Source organism: Cenococcum geophilum (assembly GCF_001692895.1).
Source record: "Cenococcum geophilum 1.58 unplaced genomic scaffold K441scaffold_42, whole genome shotgun sequence".
Taxonomy (NCBI): Eukaryota; Fungi; Ascomycota; class Dothideomycetes; order Gloniales; family Gloniaceae; genus Cenococcum; species Cenococcum geophilum.
The window spans coordinates 334058-361081 of NW_027137600.1; positions in this window are offsets into that span (position 1 = coordinate 334058).

The window sequence follows — 27024 nt, forward strand, 5'->3', positions numbered from 1 at the left end:
TTTATTTAAATTAAGAATACTATTGTTTTTCCCACTCCTAAGGCCTAATTTCGCCTATTTAGCGAGCTAGAGGTAGATTTTTCTCTCCTTATTACCTACTTTATTTTATAGTAGAAGTTTTAATAAAAGGGATCCTTGTAACGGAACCTTGTAGTAAGTACTATAATAGGCTCGTTATTAGGCTAGGTATATAAGTAATGCAAATTAAAGTTAACAACTTAATAATAACTAGTGGAGTGGTTGCCTAATAGATTAACTCTAATTATATTCTAAGAATTACTATAAGGAAGGAACTATCTAGGTAGGGACTAAGGGTCTTTAAATATACAACCGTACTCCTATAAAATCCTTCTTATACGTAATATACGTATACTCTATTTACTCTATTACGGATTATATAGATCCTATAAATTATATAGATTATATTATATAACCTTAGTTACTATTCCTTATTATATAACTCTATCGGCTCTATCTTAAACCGTACTTATATTAACTAACTAGCTTCTTCTAACTCTTCTCTAAGTAGTTATAATATTATACTTAAAGCGTCCGTAATACTATCTCCCTCCTCTTTATTTTTATCCTTAAAGATTCCTAATATCTCTAAGTTATTTACTAGAGGTATAATATCCGTCTAATTAATTTGGTTAATATTATTACTTATTATACCTAAAGCAATTTCTTCTTCCTTAACTATTTGTTGTACTCATACTATTGCTATAATATTATCTCTTAGTAAGATTATACCATCTCTATATTCTCGTTGTTTAAAAAAGGGGTTAGTTTATATTATGTTAGCGAACCTATCTTTGCGATAACTGTCTTCTTACTTAAAGTGCACTAAAGCGAATATTTATTCGTCCTATAACGTTCGCTCTATTTTTAATACTAAATATACGCGACCTATTACTCTTAATAGTCATCTAGTTCCCTAATTAATTTATCTTAAGGTCTCGTGTTTAATCTACTACTGCGTAGCTAGATAATAAACTATCTATTACTCTAGCGAGGTTGCGCCGTTCTTATAATATAGAATAGGAGGCTGCTAATGCTTAGTAATGGGCTTTTAAGTCTTATTTTACGGCATCCACGTAGTTAATCCGTCTTAAGAAGGTTTATAAGAAGGTTTGTTCTAAGTAGTAGAAACTTATAGAATAGGGTCTATAGGAACTTAGCAATAAAAAAACGGATTCTCTTTTAGCCAAGAAGAAAATAGATCTAAGTAGCTTAGTAACTACTCTTTTTAGGTCCTCCTTAGGTGACTTATTTTTTAGCAATTTTTTATTATTAATACTACCTAACCTAATCTCTTCTAATACTCCTATACCTTTCCTATAGCGTTCTTTAGGTTCTTTAATAGCTTTTAGGTAATCTTATTATAGCCTATCTACTTTACTTTATACTATATTTTATTATTAATATCCTTATAACTAACGATCTTTAAAACTTGCTATTTATCCTCTTCCTATCCTCTATATATGTCCACTTTGTAAACTAGTAACTTAATATTCCTATATACTGGCTCTAGTATTGCAATATGCTATATAGGGTGATCTTTATTTTAGCTAGTAGGTTTAACTTAAACATAACTAATAAAATTCTTTATTTAATTTTAAAAGGTCCTAGTCTAACATAGTCTAACTTCTTACTTAGTTATTAACTCTTAAAAAATTTATATAGTAGCTATACTTTATCTCCCTCCTTAAGATCTAGTCCCTTAGATCTCTTAGCATTATAGTACCTTCTTATTCTTTCTTATACTTTCTTTACTAATTCTATAAGGTCTATATAAAGATTTATTAGTGTCTTTATTCTTTCTTTAGCTGTGCTACTTATCTTTTTTACTTATTATAGTAATATTATTATTCTTAGCTTATATCCGTAATTTGCCTTAAATAGTAATATACCTATACCTTCTTATAGTGTTGCATTATATATAAACTATACTACTAGTAATAATAATACCCAATTGTTCTATATATAATTAATATAATATTTTAGATACTGTTCTAATATCTAATTTAATCTTTCTGTTTAACCGTCTATCTACGGATAATATACGGTAGAAGTTGCTACTCAAACTCCTTATTCCGCTAAGAATACCTCCTAAAATACTGCTATAAATCTTAGATCTCTATCTAATATAATCTTACTTAGTACTTTATATCTTATAAACACTTCTTTAATATAGATTCTAGCGACGTCTTTTACTAATATCTCTTCTGTATATACTATAAAGTATCCCTACTTTATAAGCTTATCTACTATCACTAAAATTATGTCGTAATCTCGTCCGGTAATAGGATCTTTTAATTTTAGCAACTTAATGATAAAGTCCTATAATATAACCTCCTATAGTCTCTCTAGTGTTTTAATAGGTTATAGCCCTCTATACGGCTTATACCTCGTTAGTTTATTTCTCTAGTAATTTAAATATTCTTTAATAACTTTTTATGCTAAGCCCTAGATTCTATTAATAATATACTCCTCCTAGAGTCTTAACACTAAGCCTATGGCTCTATTATGTCCTTAAGTTAATCCCTTATAGAAATCTTCTATAAAGTGTTCTGCTATACTTCTTAGGATATACTTTACTTCTTAGTTTCTATATATATCCGCTTATAAATCTTCTAGCTATACTTCTAAAATTCTTTATACTTAAAAGCTTTCTAGTAACTTATAAATTCTATTTAGTTCTTCCTAAGTTGCTATAATTTTTAGATAATTATACCTAATTAATCTGTCTATATCTTTTTGTAGTAAAGCCCCTAATAGCTTTTCATTATTTTATAGTTTAGCTTTTTAACTTAGGGCGTCTATTTAGGTATTATCTGTGCCCCTAGTATGCTAAATCTTGAAATGGTATTCTATAAGCATTTCTGCCCATCTAACCTGCCTTTAGTTAAGTTCCTTTATTATAAGGAATCCTATTAAGTTCTTATAATCCATCTTAACTATAAATAGTTTCTCTATACCTTATAAGAATGCTCTCTATTCCTTTAGTGCTGTAACTATACCTAATAACTCCTTATTATAGATGTTATAGTTTAACTCTAGTAGTATTATTTTTCAACTATAGTATACCACTAGGTGCTATCTATCTTAATATTTCTATATAAAGTACGCCCCTAGTATATAGTCTAATACATCTATTTCTATAACCGTTTCTAATTCTAGTTAATAGATTTTAAGAACTAGCTCCTAGGTAAACAACTCTTTAACTTTCTTAAATAATTCCTGCTATTCCTCTTTCCATACCTATAGTTCTTCTTTCTTTATTAATCGCGTAAATGGTTTAATATTCTTTAACTATTACGCTATAACCCTTCTATAGTAATTGCAAAACCCTAGGAATAATCTTAACTGTATAACGTTCTCTAGTTCTTGCCAATTTACTATAGCCTTAATCTTCTTTGGATCTATGCTAAGTTAGCCTAGTTTAATAATAAATCCAACGAAATTAGTTTTTTTAGTAAAGAATTCGCATTTTTTAATTGTTACTAGTATCTATTCTTCTTATAGTCTCTTTAAAACCTATTTAACGTATTCCCCGTACTCTTCCTTAGTTATTAAGTAGATAATAATATTATTAAGGTATACTATAACAAATTTATTTAAGTGTTCTTTTAATATATTGTTAATACGCTTCTAAAATATTGCTAGTGCGTTTATAAGCCTAAATTGCATAACTAATAGTTTATATAGTCCTTCCTTTAACCTAAAGGCTGCCTTTTATTTATCGCCTTCCTTAATCCTAATCTAATAGTATGCCCATCTTAGATCTATCTTTATAAAGATTTACGCATTACCTATCCTATTTTAGATTTTACTAATTAAGGGTAAAGAGTACCTATCCTTTTTGGTAATGCTGTTTAACTATCTATAGTTAATACACAGCCTTAGTTTACCGTTTTTCTTTGGTATAAATAGTACTGGATATCCTACTGATGACTGCAATGGTCTAATATATCTCTTTTATAAGTTTTTTTAGATAAACTCTTTTAGTACTCTACCTTTTTCTTTAATAAGCTTGTAGATTGGAAAGAATCTTAGACTTATTCCTGGTTTTAATTCTATTTTATATTTTTATACTATATACTTTAACAGCTGCTTACTTTTTAGTAACTATAGTTTCTTGCCATACTTATAGTATCTCTTTAGTATATAGCTTAATCCTTTTTCTGTTTCTTCGTAGGTCGCTCCTACTTAGTACTATACTAGCTTAGCTTATTGTCGCACCTTATAGCGTTAAGTATCCCTAATATTAACCTAGCCTATAACCCAATTAATCTTTAGATTGTATTCCTATAACTAAAGTATTCCTAGTACTGCCTTATTATTTCCAAATGGTAATATATTAAAAGACATCTCAATTTATCTCCCTTTAATAGTTAACTAAATAGGTCCTGTTTTAAGATTAATAATGCCTCCTCTATAGGCTATTAAATCTCTTAAAATTGTCACTAATAGGTAAGGATGCTCCTTCTTCCTATATAATAACCCTATTCTCTTAACTGCTGCTAGTAATATAGAGTTCCTTATTGCTCCACTATCTATTAGCGCTTTAAACTATTAATTTTACCACTTAACTTGTAAATTTAGGTGTTGTCCTTAAATTCCTTTAAGGGTTTAAGGCTCTACTACTAGTTCCCTTTAGTCCTATAGGCCTCTGCTTTTCCTAACTATTAGCTACTTAATCTTGTTTATACTTAGTCCACTCTTAGCCAATACTTAGTTTATTTTTTATCTTTAATATGCCATAGACACGTATTCTCTAGGTATTTTTACCACTATTATCTATCTAGGTATTCTTCCGTAAGGAATCTTCCTAATTAAAGTATTAAGTCCCCTTAGCTTTATATTTCTACTAAGTGCTAACTATATATATACTTAACATTTCTATACTTTACCTCGTCTGGTACCTAATATATTCTTATTAGGTACTTCTAGTTCTTATCCTTAGGTGCTCTATATATATTATATATATTATCTATATATACAATCTATGCTAATATATAATGTACTTAGTGTCTTAGGTTAACTCTTAGCTCATCTTTATCCTTAAGTTTAAATCTTTCTTATATTAATCTAAGCGTTATAACTTTGTTTATAGGTACTAAGATTTACCTCTTACTTCTCTAGTCCTCTAATTACTCCTCTAGATCCTTTAATATTATAATTAAGGCCCCTTTAATATAACTTATAGCCTTTTCCGTAATCAGATAGTCTTAGATAACTTTTTCATCCAACTACATATAGAAATCTTTCTACTTGTCGTTATGCCTTTGCCTATACTACCTTTAATATAGCTACTAAAGTATATACGGCTTATCCGTAAAGAAGTATCTTCTTATTACTATATCGTAATAGCCCTTTATATATCGTTCTTTAAACCTAGTTAGAATTCCTAAATCCTCTTCCTATTCTAGTTCAGTAAGCCACTTAGCTCTTAGTATACCTATTCTAGGCCTATTAGTAATTCTTTATACGGGTGCTCTATCCCTTATACAACTTAATATACTAGACCTCTTACCTAGTTTCTATTCTTGCTATAAGGTAATTCGCGCTCTAAACTCCTCTATAGTTTCTTTTCTTTCGCGTCTTATAAGCGGATCCTTAAAGTCTTCCTACTTCTTAATCTCGTTAATAGTCCTTATTTATATCTCGAAATCTTAGTTTTATAGAATTCTTAATCCTAAGCTAGCTTCTATCTTAAGCTTTGCTCCTACCTTAGTCCAACTAAGCTTAGGTATCCTTATCTTATCTTAAAAGTCTTAAATCTTACTTATCTAATCTTAAGAATCTTATACTTATAGGAAACTCTATCCCGAGCTTATTTATATATCTTTAAACTAAGCTATTACTCTGCTCTATCGGTTTCTATCTATTATAGGTCCTTAAGCTTACCTTATCTCGTTTTAAGAATTTTGGTTATCTCTTATCTTATCTTAAAAATCTTAAGCCTTTGGCTTTTTACCTTTATTAAGTAATAAATTAGCACTAGCAGTCGTCTGCTTGCTTGGTCTTTATAAGATACTCTTCCTTTTATCTTATAAAGCGATAGATACCGTATTTAACGGTGTTATAATGCCCGTTATTAAACCTTGCTTTATAGCGGTTTTAGTCTCTACTTCTAATATAACTTCTTTAAGGTTTACACGCTCCTAGTAAGCTGCCTTTATTACCTTATCGTCTATAAATGTTTTGTCTATATTGAACTCGTCATCTTTAATATCCGATCTGCGTAATAGTTTATTAGTTTCCCTATACTTTAAGGATTTTAGCTCCTATAGCTAATAGCTTATACCATATTTAGCGTCTTTATAAATTTAGCATGCGTTATTATAATAAAACGCGAAACTCTTAATTAAACCCTCTTTTGTTCCTTGTAGTATACTATTATCCCTTTATACATATATATCTTCTACTGTTAGTTTAGTTCCCTTTATTATATAGTAATTCTAACTATTTTTATAATCCTTTGCGAAGTAACCTTATTTCCCGCAATTTATATAAGCTTTATCTTTAAACCATTAACTTTACTATAGAGTCCGCCTAAACGTCTTCTACTGCTAAGATCCCTAGTTTAGCCTCTACTCCTTAGTCCTATAATTACTAGATCCTTAACCTCTAGGTTTTTATAGTTTTTTACTCTATCTTTTATAGGCTTCTTTAGTACTACTTAGGTCTATTAGCTTTACGCTATACTATAGTTTCTAATTTAGCTTTAGTTATTGTGTACTTTACGCCTTATATAACTATAAAACTCTATCCTAACCTTTCTTAGCCTGTTCCCTTTAGTAGATCCAATTATTAATCTTAATTACTTAATTGCCGAGGTTCATTACATAATATCTTGGAGTTTTTTTTTCGCTGTGGTTACCGCCTCTAGGTCTCTAAATATTTGTGTAAGTTGCTCCGTAAACCCCTTCTAGTTTAAGAATATAAATTATACCTCCTAATTAGTAGTTGTTATTCCATTTACCTATATTTCTATAAGGTAAGGCTTAAACCACTTAAGTGCTCTTCCTAATAGGAATAGTCCCGTATAGGCTATTTAGTCTATAGATATTAGTAGCTTTACCCCTTCTTGTGTAACCTTGGGGTATATCTGCGTAAAAAATCCTTTAAGCTTTAATCTTTCTCCTAAGAATCTTTTAATTAATAGTAACTTAATCCTTACTGCACTAACTCTATTAATCCTTTCTTCTAACGCTGCATTGTTTATTATTAACTAGTTAACTATCTTTTATAGTTGTCTAACCGTTATAGGTTGCTATAAGTTAGTATCTGCCATACTAGTGTCACCTAACCTTAAAGTAGTTGCCGCCGTTAATGGCGCTGTAGTGGCTGCTTTTGGTGGTATATTATTTAACTTTCTATATTTAATACTGTAACTAGGTAGTAATTGTATAACAAAACCTTATAGCAAGTACTATAACAGGCTTGTTATTAGGCTAGGTATATAGGTAATATAAATTAAAGTTAACAACTTAATAATAACTAGTGGAGTGGTTGCCTAATAGATTAACTCTAATTATATTCTGAGAATTACTATAAGGAAGGAACTATCTAGGTAGGGACTAAGGGTCTTTAAATACACAACCATACTCCTATAAAATCCTTCTTATACGTAATATATATATGCTCTATCTACTCTATTATAGATTATATAGATCCTATAGATTATACAGATTACGTTACGTAACCTTAGTTACTATTCCTCGTTATATAGCTCTATCGGCTCTATCCTAGACCGTGCTTATATTAACTAACTAGCTTCTTCTAACTCTTCTCTAAGTAGTCGTAATATTGTACTTAAAGCGTCCGTAATAATCCTAGCTTATAGGTAAAGTAGGGGTAGAAATACCAAACCTATAAAATATAGACTTTTCCTATAGTTTTCTTTTATAGAAAAAGTAAAGGCCTAATAAAATTAGAAGTGTATATACTTTTCTTTAGTAAGAGAAGGATTGCCTTTAGGGCTTTTCTGCTAGTAAAGGCCTAATAAGTCCTTTTTTAGTAGTTTTTTCTACTTTAAATAGAAAAAGAAATGTAATACATTGGTCTTTTTTAGCTAGTTTTTCTACTATCTTCTAGCCTAATCTCTCTAGAAATTATTTAGTAGGATTAGTAAGGAGAAAGGACGTAAAAGGGTAGTAAAAACTAGCAAGGCTTTTTACTTTGTTTTTTTTACCTTTAGAACTAGGAGGTAAGAGACCTAAAGAGGTTATTATCTACTATAAAAACTAGGAAACCCCCCTATAAGATACTACGGCCTAGTAGGCCTAAAAAACAACCTTTTATAGAAACGAGTAATAATAAGTCTACATTCGCTATTCTTTTCCCTTCTCCTTCTTTTAGCCTATTTAGGACGGTAGAAAAAGAGGACATCTCTATTCTTCTCCTAAAAAAGAAAGCCAAAAACCTATAAAAGAAGATAATAAAACTAATAACTACTATGGGCAGTATACTTAGTATACTTTTTCCCCCCCTTTCTTTAGAACAATACCTATAAAAGGCTCTAGAAAGCCTAACTTAAGCCTATAAGGGCTAGAAGAAGAAGAAGGAAAAGAAGAAAAAGAAGAGAAAGAATAAGTTAAATAGCTAGAAAGCTATATACGAAGTATCCTAGTAGGAGAAAATCCCTTTATAAAAGGAAAAGAAAAGGTGAAAGATATTTTAAAGAGGCTAGTCAAGAAGTCAAAGCTCTCTAAAAGGAGATAACCCTTATTAAAGAAACTTACGTAAAGAGGCTAAAGAAGGACCTCTCTTTTTCGTTCTCCTTACCCTCCTTATTACTATCTCCTACTCCTTTTCCTTCTAGTAGGGTAAGTAGTAATACGCCTAGTTCTACTTCTACTAGGAGTAAGAAAAAGCAGCTATAAAAAAGAAAGCTAGTTTTAATTATAGACTAAAAGGACTAAGCTTTAAATACCTTCTCTATACGAAACAAAGTCAATTAGCTATTTATATTAAACCCATAAGTAGAAAAGCTAGTTTTAGTATCTATAGCTAGAACTAAAGAAAAAAAATCCTTATAACTATTAAAGAGTATAATATAGATTTCCTAGTTAAATATAAGGAAATCTAGTCGAATTACTTTAATATTTAAAGAGAACAAAAACTAGAACCTTAGGTTTAAATTACAGTCTAGGGTTTCTATTTTGCTATTCCTAGGAAAGGCTCTAAGCTTCTAAAAGAAGAAATTAAGACCTTTAATTCTATAGGGATATAAGGGCTACCTAAATAGGTCCTATCTAGTATAAAAAAGAATCTATAAACTGGATTTAGCTCTATAGTTTTTACTATAGAGAATAAGGAGAAAAGATTTTAAAAAAAATTATTAGGTAAAAAGAGACTCTAGTTGCGAGTATAGCTACTAAGGTAATAAAATACCTAGAAGTCTCTCTTACTACGCAGTATACTAGGGCCTATAGATTTTATGCAGCTGTATATCTATCTAGAAACTACTTTTGTTCTACCTATATAATAATAGGTAATTCTAAAGAAAAATACTTTATTAATAGTAAAGACTATAAGACCCTTAAAGTAGCTAAACTAGTACGTAGTACTAGTGTAGAAAGTTCTATAGAAGAATAGATAAAATACATAGGATTTTAGAAAGAGGTAACTCCTACTAAGCTCTTAGTAAAAAGATATTAAAGAGTAAAAGGATAGGGATAGGTGTTATAATTTCTTATTCCCTAGTACTTATAATAACTTAATATTTTACTAAGGAGCTATTGACTTCTGGTTAGGGGTTTATAAACTACTAGGATATGGCTACTAGTATATATTAAGCTGCTTAGAAAGAATTTATATATATAAAACCATAGCGCTATAGCCTAAAGGCTGTATGTATAGTATTATTATATATAGCATAATATAATAGATATAAAAAAAAGTCTATAAAGATATACCACTAAGGGCGCTCTAGTATTAGTGTGGTGGGGTAAAATGTCCTAGCTTAGTGTCTTGGCGCCTACCCTGTTTTTCTATATTTATAGGACCTTTGGCTTCCCTCCTTTCTAAACTTTAATTTCTTAATATTAGCCTAGAGGCTAGCTTTATAGAGCTATTATAGGACTTTATAAACATCTCGTATTCTAACCTGTTTTTAAAGTAAATTATAATATTATCTAGGCAGGCTGTATAGAATTTATTACAGTAGTTAAAGAGTATATTATTTATATACCGCTAGGATATAGCTAGTCCGTTATTTAGTTTAAAAGGAAGTACCTTATATTTATTTGTTTTATAATAGGTTTAAAATATAGTAAGATTCTTAAACCTAGGGTTTATCTTAATTTAGTAGAAGGCTTAATAGATATTAAGCTTTATAAAGACCTTGGCTCTGCTTATTTAGGCTAAAGTTTTATTAAGTAGGAGTAATAGATAGCGGTCCTTATAGTTATATTATTTAGTTTATAGTAGTTAATATAGAAATAGAGTCCTCTGTTTAGCTTTTTAGTAAAAAAAATAAGTAAGTTAAACAGGGCTTAGCTAGGCTTAATAAAGCCTTTATCTAGGTTATTAATAAGGTACTACTTTATAGCCTATAATTCGGCCGTAGATTATTAGTAAAGGGGGCTAAAGCTAAAAATATTTTCCTTATCTGGCTTAATCTTAATTTTATAGTTATATAGTTAGTAAGGCGGGAGTATATTAGAAGCTGCCTTGGAGAATACATTCTTAAATTTCTAGTATTATTAGGGTAGTTTCCGTTCTACTAGCTCCTTATCTATAAGCTCGCTTTCCTTTTCCTTAATTATTTAATTAATTTTATATAAGCTAGTGGTAAGGGCGACGGCATTAGGTTAGACTAAGTTCCAGTAAAATTCTACGGCGCTAATATAGTAGATATTAACTGGTAGAAGGTCCGTAGGTTTCTTTACAGACTTTTATTAGGCCATATTTTACTATATAGGGCTAAAAATCTTCCTTAGCTTATATTCCATTTTCTATAAGTTATCCTTCTAGTCTATTAGTTTAGTATAGCGTCTAATATTTCTAGCCTTCCTTTATAGCTGCGTAAGGCCTCAATTTTCTATAGAGGACTTAAGTAGGTTACTATTAACTTCTTAGGTCTTTAGTGCGGGTAGTGTAATATAGGTAGTTAGGGGCGAAGTAGTATACGAATCCGTTACGGGTTAAGCTATATATCTTTCTTAAAGGCCTAGTCCCTACGCATAGCGTCGGCCTAATAAATAGTGTTAATCTAGGGCCGTATAAGGTTTTCTATAGTAATACTAATTTCTTTTATAAAGGAAGGGGTTAGGGGTAGGATTTTAAGCTAAATAAGCCGTCTACTTTGTATATTAAGCTATAAGCCTAAAAAGGCTAGCCATTTTCTCTTTAAGATTATATTATAAATTCCTAGTCCGTAATAAAGAAGGGGATATTATACTACCTTTATCTATTAAATTAAAAGTATATCTCTAAGGTAGCTGTAATAGGTAGCCCTATTTATCTATTATGCCTATAAATAGAAACTAATTTAGGCAGTTCTTTAAGGTATGCATTTAAAAAGTTAGCCAGCTTTACAGCGTATTAGGTCTCTATTAAAGTAAAAGTATTTTACTCTAAAGTTAGCTAAAGTAGAGGTTAAAAGTTAATATTTATTACGGAATAAAGTATAAGGGATAGTATTATCGTGGGGTAAAATGGGCCACTACTTAGTGCCTTAGCATTTTCCTATATATATTAAGCCTTTAGCTTCTCTCCTTCTCTTAATCACAACCTACCAGAATACATTCTTTCCTTTTTTCTTACTAACTGCTTTCCTACTAATTAATTATAACTGACAACTGACTAACGACTAACCGACCGACCGACAGACAGATAGCATTATAACTTCCTATTTAAGAGGGACCGCGTACCCTACCACATATGGCATTCCACGTAGGGATAACGGCAAGCTCTTTAGATTAGAAGCCTAGCACTTTATACACAACTATATATATAGGAGATACGTAGGAATATACTACAGCTATAGAAGAACCGCTAGCTGTAGAAGAATAACTAGCTATAAAAAAACCGCCAGCTAAACTAATAAGATAGCAGAAGCAGAGAACCAGGCTGTATTAAACAGCAAGGGGAACCAGGTAGTCCCTAAACAAAAAGACAGCAGAAAAGACGGACATTAGACTCAACGCATAGGCCAAAGAGTAGCAACAGTCTCGGAAAGTTACGTATTAGGACATTAAGCGAGCCAACGAGCCAATTAGATAACGTTAACTAACAGTCAGAGTTACCCAATATCTTACTACTCGTATACGCACAAGCATAGCTAGAGCTTTATTAAAGATATAGAGACGACAATAAGCTAAGAGCCAATTAATTAGATAAAAACGAGATCTAAGGCATCTAGCGGTAGAGGAAGTTAGCGCTGCCCTTTAGGAGCAGAAGAGAGAATATCAGCCAAGGTCGTAAGTACACGAGATTAGATCTGCCCTCAAAAGCTTCCTATTCTAGCTTAGCTTTATCTTCTTTCAAATTATCTGGATCGTGTCAGTGGCGGCTGCAGATACGTTCTATAAAGAAGTAGATATAGGCAGAAGCGTAAGGCTTAGCAGCACCCTACCACATAAAACGACAGTAGGCCGAAATGGACGAACGAATCAAAACCTAGTAATAGATAAGGAAGACTCTATATTCTCCTAAGGAGACTCCCCCTTAGGCGTCAAAAAGTAGGTGCCCTTTATAAGGGATATAGCTATATAAGTAAACCAGCCAAAGTATGCACCTACTAAGGTCCCGCCAGGACAGTTATCTAAAACGCCCTCTATTAAGACTACGGCCATATAAGCAGACCTGCTGCAGCGTGCGCCTATAATATCTAGGGCTAATAACCCTTAGTAGATAAGGGATATAAGCTATAAGGACCACCTATAAGCTCCTAAGGAAGCGCTAGATATACATAACTAGCGGTTAATAGCTTAAGATAAAGTCTATATTATGGCCCAGCCTATACTAGCCCCAGGAACTATTAGAGCTCCGTACTTTACAAAATAGGATATATTATAGTTTATTAAGCAGTATAAGCGACTATATATCTAACACTATATAACAAGTAAGAAAAAGTACTAGGGCCTTCAGAATTACTACGATTACTAAATAGGGATATAAATCCGAAGCTTGCCTAAATTTATAGCTGGAAATTAGACGGAGCTTATAAGAAAGCTTAGGGCAGAATACTAAGGAAGTAACCGCTTTCGTAAAATAGAGACGGTAGAATTCTTAAAGGCCTACGTACTATAGTGTAAAAGCAGCCCACTTAGCGTGCGCAAGTACTATAGGCAGTTTATATTAATCTCCTAAAGGGTTACAGAGGCAGGCAATTTAGGAAATGCTTAGCGAGGGTACTAGTTTATAAAAGGACTTCCGCTTAAATATTAAAGGCACACTATAGCTAAAGCGGGAGCTGATCTAAATAGATAAGAGTTCTTTAACTTCTATTAGTTACTAAGAGCCGTAGAGGACAGGCTTAGTTTATATAAAGGCGTAGATTGTTTGCTAAAAACTAGTAATCTAATTAACCACCTCACTACGCGAGGTGGCGTCTCGCTGTTTACGACGTTAGGTAGCCTTCTTGCTATTACCGGACGTTAGGTTGCCTTAAACTTTTATATTATTATATAGATCTAATATAGTAGCGTTATTTAGCAGGGAAAGTAGTAATAGATATAATTAGGCTATTTTAACGAATATAAGATATAAGAATAATCTATTATTAATATAATTATTAAAATTATAATACTGCTATAAATATAAAATATTAGTATAGTATATAATTAGTATATCTATTAAATTTATAGTACCATTTTAGTTACTATTATAGTTACTGCTTTAGTTATTACTATAGTTACTACTTTAGTTACTACTCTTACTATCATTTTATTACCGCTTTTAGTGCCACTTTTACTCTTAGTACTATTTTAATACTACTTTTATAATCTTTTTTATAGGGTCCCCTTTATATAGTCTTTTATATAACTTTCTATATATAAAACTATATTAATAAAAGGCTATTTTACTTCTACGTAATAAAGCCTAGTATTAAAGTTATAATTATTATAATTAAAAGCTTTTTTCTATTGCTATTATAGCTATTGGTTTTATTTATTTAAATCTATATTTATTTAAATCTATATTTATTTAAATCTATATTTATTTAAATCTATATTTATTTAAATCTATATTTATAGTTAGGATATACTCTAGCTATAATTTTACTTTTATTTTATTTACTACTTTTAATTACTATTATAAATATTACTATTATTAAGGTTATATAAAGGTTATTAAAAGTATTATCAAGATTAAGCCTTTTATTTCCATGTATAATTTAATAAAGATTATAAAAGTATTATAATAATTAGCTTGTATAGTATATTTTTAGCTTTCTTATTAAAATTAGAAAGTAACTTAGTAGTTTAATAGTAGTTTTAGTTTCCACTTTTTATTATTACTTTATGCCTTATTATTCTATTATATATTACTTTATTACTTACTATTTTATTAATTACTACTTTATTAATTAGTGCTTACTCTAAAGCGCTAAGCCCGTATATTAATATATAAATACTAATATATATCTAATCTAAAGCATCTTTTTAATTATAATTTTCCCTATATTTATATATAATATATATAGTAAGTAATTATAAAATAAATAAAGTGGTAAATATAACTTATAAAGTATTTCTTAAGCTAAGATTAATCTAATTCTAATAAGAAAATTAGCATAGAATTAATTAGAATTAAAATATATTAGTTAATTACGGTTATATTAATTATATCTAAATTTAATAAGCTATTAGATTTTTTCCCTAAAAACTTATTTATTATACTATATTATTCTATAGATCTATATAATAAAGTAGTACTTTTAGGTATATAATATTTGCTATTATAATAATCTATTTAAAAAAAAGCTTAATGTTAGGTAAAACCTAAGTAGATAGTTATATAGCCGCAAGGTATAGGCGACCCTAAGATAACCCAGGGGTAACTCGCCCGTAAGGCACGTGCGCTATATATATCTAGGGAAAACCCTTCCTACCTCGCATACAGACTCCTCCTTTTCCCTTAAGGATTTGTCTCTGTCTATACAATATACCCTATTATTCTATTATTAGACTCCCTATCTACATCCTTACCTTATAATTAAAATTTATTTTTTATTTTTATCTAGATCTACTTAATAGAGCAGTACTTTTAGATATATAATATTTACTATTATAGTATACTATTACAAATATTTTAAAGATTAGGTAATAAGATTAGGTAATAAATTATTATTATTTCTTTTATAAATATGCTTATAAATATGCTTTATAGTATATATAAAGGTATAGACTTTAATATTAATATAGGCCTAGTACCTTATATTAAAATATAGATTATATAGTACTATCTAGTAGTTATTTAGATTTATTATAGTACTATTACCTAGTATATAGATAGACTGTAACTATAAATTATTACGGCGCTAATACTTCCAATTTTAGTTAATATGCTATACCCTCTATTAGCTCCTCTACTGGTTCCTTTGCTAATTCTACTATAGCTCCTACTATTGCTCTTACTGCTCCGTTTCCTACTCCTACTAATACTCTAGCTACTATCTAGGCTGCCAGCGACTATTCTAGCTATTATTGTCCCAGCTGTTATTATCCTAGTAGCCACCACCCTGCTTATCCTCGTCCTCGCCCTTATCCTTATTTTCCTTATCCCCCTACAGCAGCTGCTGTAGCTCCTCCCATACTTCTAGATGCTGCTACTACTACTACTCTTTATTCTGCCGCTCTTGCTCTTATTGCCGCCGCTAAACCTCCTTTTCACTAGCCTGCTATACCTATTACTATAGGTGTATATATACTAACACCCATAACGGAGGCCGGTACTAATTCTAATTTTAATTCTAATTCTGTAGGTTATATAACCGCCTCTACTCAGACCTTTGGCGTAGAGCTTTCTTAGTAGTTATATAGCAGATCTTACAAGTTTTAAACTAGCTAAATAGGGAGGGTTAGCGTAGCTGGTTATAACTAAAGTAGTAGCGCGGAGAGTTCTATAGCTGCTGTAGAGGCTACTACGGAGGCTGCTGCGGATGTTACTGCGGAGGTTACTGCAGAGATTGCTGCGGATACTGCTGCGGAGACTATTGCGGAGACTATTACGGAGGCTATTATTAGGCCTACTTCTTTTCCTTCCGCCTATATTAGCAGTAAACATATATAGTAAGGCGAAGGCCGTTAGAATTAAAGGGGTATTTAGAAATAGATCTAGCGTAATAATAACGGGAACAAAATAAGCGGTTAAGGGGGAGATCTATAGAATATAGTAGTAATAAGGGTTGTGCGCGTGGTGGTTGTATACGCGGTAGTTATATACGCGGTGGTTGTATACGCGATGGTTGTATATATACGCGGGTAGAAGTTTAGTGTTCCTATACGTGATAGTATCCGGATAGAGTAGAGCCTTATGCTAAGATTTTATAGAGCTTGTGTAGAGCTTGTGTAGAGCTTTAGTAGAGCTCCATGCAGAGCTTTAGTAGAGCTCTATGCGGAGCTTTAGTAGAGCTCCATGCACAGCTCCCCCTGCGCTTCTTTCTATAGAGCTCTTATAAGCTCCACGTCTATAATATTACTTATCCTTAGAATATTTAGATAAAAGTTGTGCTATTTTAAAGCGCTTTGCAAGATTTACAAACTTATTAGAATAGAAATTTTATTTGGGTAATATTGGGGGGTGTATCGCAAGTGTAAGTATTTTGAGAGGATTTTGGTGTTCCTGTACGTAATAGCGTCCAGATAAAATAGAAATTTAAATAATATATAAGTGATTATAGGAGGTAGCGGTGGCACTTTATAAGTTATAGGTTTACTTTTTAAAGGCTATAGTAAGCTTACGTAAAACGTTAGGTTTATTTTTATTTTAGTTAGCAGTTTAAATTTATAGGCGTACGGGCTTAGTTTATTCTTAATTTAGTATAAACCCGCAAACTTCTAATTAAGTTTCTTTAAGGGCCGTTAAGTCTTTAGGTTTCGTATATTTAGGTAAACTATATTACCTTCCTTAAAGTCCTACGCGGGAGCTCGTCTTTTACTCACACGCCATTCTTATACTATTTAAGCGTACATCAATTTACCCCATAATAGTTCTATTAACTGCTTTATTTAATTAGCAAAGTTATATACGTTAATTAGTCAAATCCGCTTAATTGTAGGTCCTATTATATTAATTTCGGGTTATAGTTTAAATCTAAGTTAAGGGTTTTATCCATAGGTTATGTAAAATAGCATTACGCCTGTTAATTCGTTTATCGTATTATTAGCAGTAAACTTAGCTAAAGGTAGCCACTTTTCCTAGTCGTCTTATAGGTATTATTCTATAATCGCGTTCGCAATTTTAGTTTAGCTATTTATTTCTAAATAAAATACGGTTAAGAGTTGTATTTATATACTTAATTATTTATATAAGGCTTATTAGAAGTCTAAAACGAACTAGCTTCTATAGTTAAATATTATTAAATTAGAGAGTCTATATAGCTTAAAGACGTGCTTAATAAAACATTTAGCTACTAATATTGTATTAATTAAGCCTATAGGAATTATATATTACATTTTTATAAGATAATTAACAACTACTATAATATTTATAAACCTGTTACTACTAGGCAAGTTAACTATAAAGTTAATTAAGATATCTCGCTATCTTTATATTGGAACCAGTAACGGTTAAAGTACTTCTTATTTCTATTAGCGACTTAGTTAATTAAGACATGGGCACGGCAAAGGGGACGCGCAAGCCTATATGATTGGATTATCTATAAACGAGAATCTAAAGCTAGGGAAAAGAAAGGAGAAGAAGAGTAGCGCCAGTTAATGTTTTATAAGATCTTTATATTACGTGACCGTAATATACAGCAATCTATAGCAACTTACCGGTGCGAAGTTCTGCTAAGTTCTGCTAAGTTCTGCCAGTGCCGTAATATTACCCCCCCCCCTCTAAAAAAGCCTGCCCTTAGGCTTTGTCGCTAAAAGTCTTAATAAGAGAATCTAACTAATTAGATAACTTTAACCGCTAGTTAAAGTTCCTAGATATCTTAATACCTTATATAACTAAGAAATTTCTAGGGTGTTTTTGTCCTTATGTTTTTCTAGTAGCTTATTATCTTTGTTATACTAGCATTCTATCTACTTATTTAGGTACTTTAGCGGTCTAGGTTTATTAGGGTAACGGCTATAGAACTTTTAAAGCTTATAGGGACTACCTATAAAGTTCTATATAGTGTACTAAGTGGGGTTTAGGTTATATCCTTTCTAACTAATATAATACTTTAACGTTCCCTTTATAAGTTTATAGGCTAGTATTTCTTTAATTTCCTATTTATTATCGCCATTAACTTAAATTAGTAGGGGAGGTTTATTCTTTTGTCCGGGCAGTAGGTTATTAATAGCTTTTTATAGCTTATCTAGTAAGAAGATAGGGTAAACTTTAATTAAGTTTGGGAGCTTAACCTTATACAAGTTGCCTATTTTATTAAGAATCTTATACAGTCCTATTTTATAGTCTAGCTTACAGCTAGGCCGTTCTATTTTCTAGTTCTTTATTATAACCTAGACTATATTACCTATAGTAAAGTTATGCTCGCGCCTATGCTTATTTACCTACTGTTTTATTAATTTCTAGACCTTTTTTAGGTTTATATAGGCTACTTTCTAAGCCTCTTCTAAGCGCTTAGCGTACTACTAGGCTTTCTTATAAGATAGTTTTTCGCGTATGGTTTAGGGCCCTTTTAGTCTTTTCTAGTTAAAGCTTATGCGGGGTAGGTAACCTATTTTTAGTTAAATAGGGGTAAATCCGGTAGAGTTATAGGGTAGGGTCGCTTGGGCGTAGTTTATTAAGGGTAATAGTTTAGCCCAGTTATTTTAGAAGTAGTTAATAAAAGGCCGGAGTCTCTAGTCTAAGTATTAATTTATAATCTCCGTTTAACCATTTATCTAGGGGTAATATACTATAGAAAGCTTTAGCTTAATACCTAGGATTTAGGTAAACTTATTCTAAAAGGCTAATATAAACTGCGGCCTATGGTTGGATATAATAGTGTTTAGTAGTCTATAAATTTAGTAGACGTAGTAGATATACAGTCGGGCCGCCTTTTTAATATTAATATTTTTGTAATAGGGAATTAAGAACGGGCGCTTGCTAAAGCGGTTAACTAGGATTATAACTATATTATATCTATTACGGTTTAGAGGTAGCTTATAAAAGTCTATAGAGATATATTACCAAGGGCGGTTAGGTATTAGGAGGGTTTTTAATAATCCTAGGGTCTTATCTTATAGAATTGTAAACCTATAGTAGTTATTACAGTTCTGTATATAGTGGTTAATATCTATAATTATTTCAGGCTAGTAGTAGCGGTCGCTAATAATCCTACGGGTTTTTTTTTAGGGTAAGCCATAGAGACCTAGGTATGTGATTTAGTAATAAGCCAAGTCCGTAAGTTCTGTTCCTCTACTACTACTAGCCGTTTACAGTACTTAAGTAGTCCACTTTTAAAGGACTATAGGCTAGAAACGTTCTTTGCCTTTTTATAGTACTCCTATAGAAAAGGGGCCGTACGGTTTACCTATAGTAGTTTATTAATAAGGTTTAGTTCTATAGAGTTAATAGGGTATATCTTAGCATCTAAAGAGTCTGTATTTAGTTCTGCCCATATTTAGGAGTTAAGGTGCTCTGGTTGTAGTAGCGCTTAGGTTTATAATAAGATCTTTACGGCTATTTGGTTATTTATATCCTATTCACACCTTATAAGAGCGTCCGCACGGTTAGTAGCGCCTAACCTATATATAATTAGGAAGTTAAACTAAGATAGGGTATCTGCCTAGCGCGCCTATTAGGTTATAAGGGCCTTTATTATTATAAAATATTCTAAGGCCTTATAATTAGAAACTACCTAGATAGACTTAAGGGTGCCTTTTAGTTAGGCTCGCTAGTGCTAAAAGCTAGAGATAATAGCTAGCATTTCTTTATTGTGAATTAGGTAGTTTAGCTTAGCATCTACTATAGTCTTTAAATAGTAAGTAATAGGGTACTATTCTCTATCTGTCTGCTTTTAGAAGTAAACGCTAGCTATAACACTATTTAAGGCATCAGTTTCTAGCATTAAGGGCTATTTTAGGTTAAAGTGGGTAAGTAAGGGAGCAGAGACTAGTTGTTTCTTAAGTTTGTTAAAGGCCTACCTATATACAGTATTAAAGTAAAAGGGCCGGTCCTTGTGGGTAAGTAGGCTTAGTAGCTAGGTAATCCTACTATAGTTCTTAATAAAGTATTAGTAGAAGTTATAGAACCTTAAGAATAACTATACCCCCTTTATAGTCCTTAGGGATACTTATTAGTTAATTAAAGCTGTCTTTTCTAGGTCTACCTTAATTCCGTTTATACTAATAATAAACCCTAGGTACTTTATATACTTAATACTAAATTCTAACTTTTTAATATTGGCTTAGAGGCTAGCTTCCTAAAGCTGTTGTAGGACTTTATAGACATACTCTTTATATTCTAGTTTATTTTTAGAGTAGATTATAATATTATCTAGGTATGCTGTATAGAAGTTATTAAGGTAGTTAAATAGTACATTATTTATATATTATTAGTGTATAGCCGGTCCGTTAGTTGGTCTAAAAGGCAGTACTTTATAGTTATATATTCCGTAATAGGTCTAAAATATAGTAAGGTTTTTTAATTTAGGGTTTATCCTAATTTAGTGAAAAGCCTAGCGGATATTAAGCTTTATAAAGATCTTAGCTCTAATTATTTAGGCCAAAGTCTTATTAAGTAAAGGTAGTGGGTAGTGGTCTTTAAGGGTTAAATTATTAAGCTTATAGTAGTCGATATAGAAATAAAGTCCTCTATTTGGCTTTTTGGTAAAGAAAATAGGTAAGTTAAAAGGGGCTTAACTAGGCTTAATAAAGCCCTTATCTAGGTTATTAATAAGATACTGCTTTATAGCCTATAATTTAGTAGTAGATTGCTATTAGAGGGGGCTATAGCTAAGGGTAAACTACCTTATCCGGCTTAATTTTAATTTTATAGTTATACGGTTAGTAAGGCGGGAGTATATTAGATACTGCTTTAGAGAAAGTATTTTTAAATTTCTAGTATTAACGGGGCAGTTTCCGTTTTACTAGCTCCTTATCTATAAGCTTGCCTTTTTCTTAGGCTAGGGCTTCTTTCTCTTTAATTATTTAATTAATTTTATATAAGCTAGTTATAAAGGTAACAGTATTAGGCTAAACTAGGTTCTAGTAGAATCCTATAGCGCTAATATAGTAGATATTAACTAGTAGGAGGTCTGTGGGTTTCTTTACAGATGTTTATTAGGCCGTATTTTGCGGTATAGGGTTTATAGTCTTCCTTAGCTTATATTCCATTTTCCGTAAGTTATTCTTCTAGTCTATTAGTTTAGTATATTATCTAATATCCCTAGCCTTCCTTTATGGCTGCGTAGGGCCTAGGTTCTCTATTAGGGACTTAGCTAGGCCACTACTAACTTCCTAAGTCTTTGGTGTGGGTAGTGTAATATAGGTAGTCTAGGGGCGGCGTAATATATAGATCCGTTGCGGATTAAGCTATATATCCTTCTTAAAAGCCTAGTCCCTATACGTCGCATTAGCCTAGTAAATGGTGTCTATCTATAGCCGTATAAGGTTTTCTATTATAATACTAATCTCTTTTATAAAGAAAGGCGTTAGGGGTATAGTTTTAGGCTAGATAAGCTGCCTGTTTTATATATTAAGCTATAAGCCTAAATAGGCTAGCTATTTTCTCCCTAAGATTATATTATAGCTTCTAAGGTCCGTAATAAGGAAGGGGATATTATACTACCTTTATCCGTTAACGCGGAGGTAGATCTATAAGATAGTTATAATAGGTGGCCCTTATTTGTCCGTTATAACCGCAAATAGTAATTAATTTAAGCAGTTCTTTAAGGGGTGTATTTAAAAAGTTAGCCAGTTTTACAGCGCACTTTATATTAATTAAGGTAAAGGTATTTACTTCTAAGTTAGCTAAAGTAGAGGTTAAAACTTAATATCTATTATAAAATAAAGTATAAGGGATAGTGTAGCTTCTTTTACTAACTAGCCGACCTAGATTGATATGTGATATATTAATCCCTTTTGACCCTAGAAAGGAGTCTTCCTTTAAGGTTCCTCTTTTTCCAGCTCTATATTATCCTCCTAAATTAATAGAACCTTATTTGTCTTTACCTTTATTAGGTAGTTCCTTATAGGGTAGCCTATTTAACCGTATAAGAAGTAAGCTCCTTAATCGCTAAGGGCCTATATATAGGGGTCGCTATATATAGGCTGGGTGTATACTAGGCCCATAGTAGGGGTAGCTGCGCGGCTAGCTGCTAGGTTAACTATAGGGGTTGCCAATTATGCTAGGGCACTATAGGCTGTACTTATAGTACTTATAGCCTAGTTTGCAAGGTTTCTAGTTTTTAGCTAATTAGCACGTGCTTTAATTTGATAGAGGCCTTAGTTAATAACTAGGTAATAGTTTATAAGTTCCTTTAACGTCTATACCGTAGTATAAGCTAGCAATACGGCCCGCTATAGGTTTAGGGTAAGCTTATTAAAGAGGTTTAGTAGTAGGTCTTCCTAGGGGATCTAGGCCTATTTAGCCAGGTATAAAAAGCGGGTTTAGAAGGCCGAAAAGGTCTCTATTATTTTTATATTTAAGCTTTTATAGCTAAGGCGGGCGTTTTATACTTTAAAAGGGTCTTTATAAATAGAAGATAAGTGTTTAATTATTTCTTTTTTAGAGATAAAGGGGTTTACTAAGTCTTTAGTGTATTGCGGGCGTAAATGCGTCTAGATATCTTCGCCAGTACGGCTAAAGACGTAGGCCATTCTAGCTTAGGCGTTAGAGAAGTGGTCTGTATTAACTTTAAGCTTATTCCGTAATTAAAGCTTCCAATTATTAAATATAGGGTTAGTTCCATCTATAAGTAGCAGAGGGTCCGCGACCTTTACTAACTGCTTTAGTGCTATATAGGCCTTAGTAGATCTACTAAGGCGCTAGAATAGGGCCTAAAGGACTATAGTAAGTCTTTAGTTATCTAATAATGACTTATTATTAGATATAGGGGTATTTCTAGCTTTAAGCAGCTCTCGTAGTCGTTTAATTTTAGTATTAATAGCTGTAAGCTCTGCCTAGGGGGTTAAAACGTTAATTATTTCTTTGTCTAAAGTATTTAAGAGTCCTACAGCTACTTTACCTGCTACTGTATTTCATAGCATAGTAGTAGGGGTATTAGGTAATTCTAGGTAATTTCTTTAGGGGTTCTGGTCTATACGTGTCTTATAGGTCCTTTCCTTAGGGTTCTATTATTTTCTTTTAGGTCCTGTCCTTATAGTTCTAATAATATCCTTAGGGTCCTATTCTATATTCTTGTCCTATTTATAGTCTTATAAATATATTTAAATTCGTTTTTAGGAAGAAAGAGTAGAGTAAGCTTTAGATAATGTTAGTGACTTAGTTAATTAAGGTATAGGCATAGTAAAGGGGATGCGCAAGCCTATATAATTGGATTGTCTATAAACGAGAATCTAAAGCTAGGGAAAGGAAAGGAGAAGAATAGTAGCGCCGTTTGATGTTTTATAAGATCTTCGCATCACGTGACCGCAATATGCGGCAATCTATGGTAACTTGCCGGTGTGAAGTTCTGCCAAGTTCTACCAAGTTCTACTAGTGCCGTAACAATTTCTTTACGTAAGAAGTCTTTCTATAAACGTACGTTCTATATACTTAAATATATTTTTATATATAGTTATACATTATAGGTTAGTAGTATACTTATTAAATAATTTTATAGGTTTTTATACGGCCAGGGTGCCTTACTATAGAGGAATTGTATACGAATTTAAGAATCTTAAATTATAAGGGTTTAGAATTTGGAACTACTACCTTCTATTAATAGTATAATTAATGGTTACGAATTATATATTTAGTAAGTGTAATATTTTTATACTATTGTTTTCCTATTTAAATCGCTTTTATTACATCCACTATTTATATACCGTTCTTATATTCGTATTTTATTAACTTATTAACTTCTATTTTATTATTAAGTTTTATGTTTAGGAATATAGGATATAGTTTCTTAAAACGTTTAGGGGGCAGTAGGATCTATAATTAATTTATAATCTATTTGTCTAAAGCGTTTATAGATAGGTTCTATAATTGTTATATTAATATATTAGGCTTCTAATTAAGTTTGCCTAGTTAGTATATAATCTTAAAGTTAAATTATAAGAGGTATTTAGCCTAACGAATTTAGCGCTATATTAGCTATTTCGTAGTTATAAAGTACTATAGGTTTTTATAGTCCGTTAGTACGCGTATTAAAAATAGCAACCCTTTAAGTTTTAAACGCCATTATTTAAAGCATCTAATACTTATAAGCAGTTCCTTATTATATATTTTGTAGTTTAATTTAGTAAGGGCGAGTTTCTAAAAAAAAAGGTTACTAGACGCAGCTCACTGTTCTTATTATATTGCGATAATACTTCTCCTAGTATATAATTAAACTGTTACAGTACCCGTAACGGATCTGGTCAGGGGCTCGCTTAAGACTTAGTGCATATATATAGACGTCCTTTCCTCCACCTTCTGCTCCTTAGCTTAATATCCTCGTTAATAGACAATCCAATTATATAGGCTTGCATATGTTCTTTACGGCGCTTATACCTTAATTAACTAAGTCCCGTAATATAAACGAGTCTATTTTAACAATGCATTTAAAGTTAAAATTAAAGTAGGTAAAAATTGGAGCAGTTATAAATTAATATTTTAGGTTGTTAAAAGCTTATTTATATTTAGTAGTTTATTTAAATCTTATATTCTTCCTTATTAAGTTTACTAATAAATAAACAATTTTTAAAAAGTGGTTAATAAATTAGTAATAGAAATTTGCGAATCCTAAAAATCCTTAAATATTTTATACGCTACTAGGACTTTCCTAGTTTATAATTATAGCGACTTTCTTAGGGTCTATTTTAATTTCGTCGCGGGATATAATTAGGCCTAAGTATATAACTTTAGACGCGTAGAACTTATATTTCTTAATATTATATTATAAGCCCGCATCCCGCAAGCGTTTAAGAACTATTTAAATATGTTTTTAATACTTAGAAAGCAAAAATACGCAAATTAAGATATTATTAATATACGCGGTAATAAATACGTTAAGAAACTTACGAAGTATATTATTAACGTATTACTAAAACGTGCTCGGACCGTTCTTTATACTGAATGGCATTACTAGGTATTTAAAAAGTCCCTATTATATACAAAAAGCTATATACTTCTTACCTCCTTTATAAACGCAAATTTAATTAAAGGTAGCGACTATATTAAGCTTTATAAAATATTATACTCTTACTAAGCGGTTAAGCGTCTCTTAAAGTAGGGGGATTGGATATTGGTTTTAAATTATAATTACGTTTAAGGCTTAATAATTAATATAGAACCTTAAGCCTCTTCCTAGCTTTTTAATAAATAGTATAAGTAAGGTAAATAGAGATTAGCTAGGGCAAATAAATCTTTTTTTAGATACTTGTTAAGATATTATCGCATTATAAGCAGTTCTTCTTATAATATACCGTATAGCGAACTAAACTTTAGTATTATACTAGTCTTAAGTTCTATCTTAAAATTGTGCTTATTATAGTATAGAGGTAATTAATCTATAAATATTTCTTAAACTCGTTAATTAGATTATAATATTCTTTAGGTATAAGAGGTTAAGGGTTAATATATTATTTTAGTTTTAGCCCCTTTTTAATATCTTCTATTATTATAGTAAAATTTTTATAATCTTATCTTCTTACTAATAAGATAAAGGGTGCGGCTTATATTATACGAATTTTAAGGGGTTTTAATATATTATCTGCGCATTCTTTACCGTAATTAGTAGTTATAGCGTTATTATATTAGTTTAGGTTTTATAGTAAGGGCAATTTATATTTTATTAAATTTAAATAGTTATATGCATATTTATAGGGTAAGTGGTATTTTAAGTAATAACTTTAGTAGTAGGTTATACGGAACTTTAGCATTTCTTTAACTTAGCTAATTAAGGGGTCGTATTGTTTTAGCTATCTATATTTAAGTATTACCTTATAATACTTTAAGGGTATTATAAATAGGGAAATATATTTAAGGTATTTGCCTATCTACATCTTTATAAGAGCGTAGTGCGTTAGTTCGCTATATATTAAGGGCTTACTATTAAAACCTTATAGGCCTTAGGGCTTATCAAGTTCCTTTAAATTTAAGTATTAAGTTTTCGCGTAGTTTATATTAGTAAAGCCTATATTAGTAGCTCCGCTATCTATAAGGATTCATACTTCCTTCTATTTTTTAAGTATTTAAATTTTGCTAAGTATATTAAGGGAGTTATATTATATATTAGCGCTAGAAGAGTCTAGATACTTATACTCTTCTACTTTTTATCCTAAGGCGCAACTTAGTTTTAGGATAATTCGTTTTCCAAGTTAACTAAAGGTAAGATACTTTATAGCAACTAAGTATAATTTATAAAATAGGTATAATTTAAGGATTAGAAGGAACTACAGTAGACCTTTTTAAAAGGGTAAGTTTAACAATTCCTTTAAATATCCCCTTTTACTGCATCTAAAGTATTCTTTATTTACGGCTTAAGTTCTTTATTTATTAGTTCCTAAGGGTATATAGAATTAGATGGTATTAAGGTCTATAGGGTTATATATAGAACTTTTAGGTCTTAAAGACGGATTACGCTTTAGGGTATATACTAATTCCGTAGAGTTTTAAGTGTAAGGTATAGTTGGCTTTAGAAAATAAGTCTATTTATTATATTAAAGGTCCTTATTAATTTGTTAATACATTAGAGTAAATTTAGATAGGTCTTTTAGTAATTCTCCACCTACTAATTAGACTTTAATCTTATCTAAA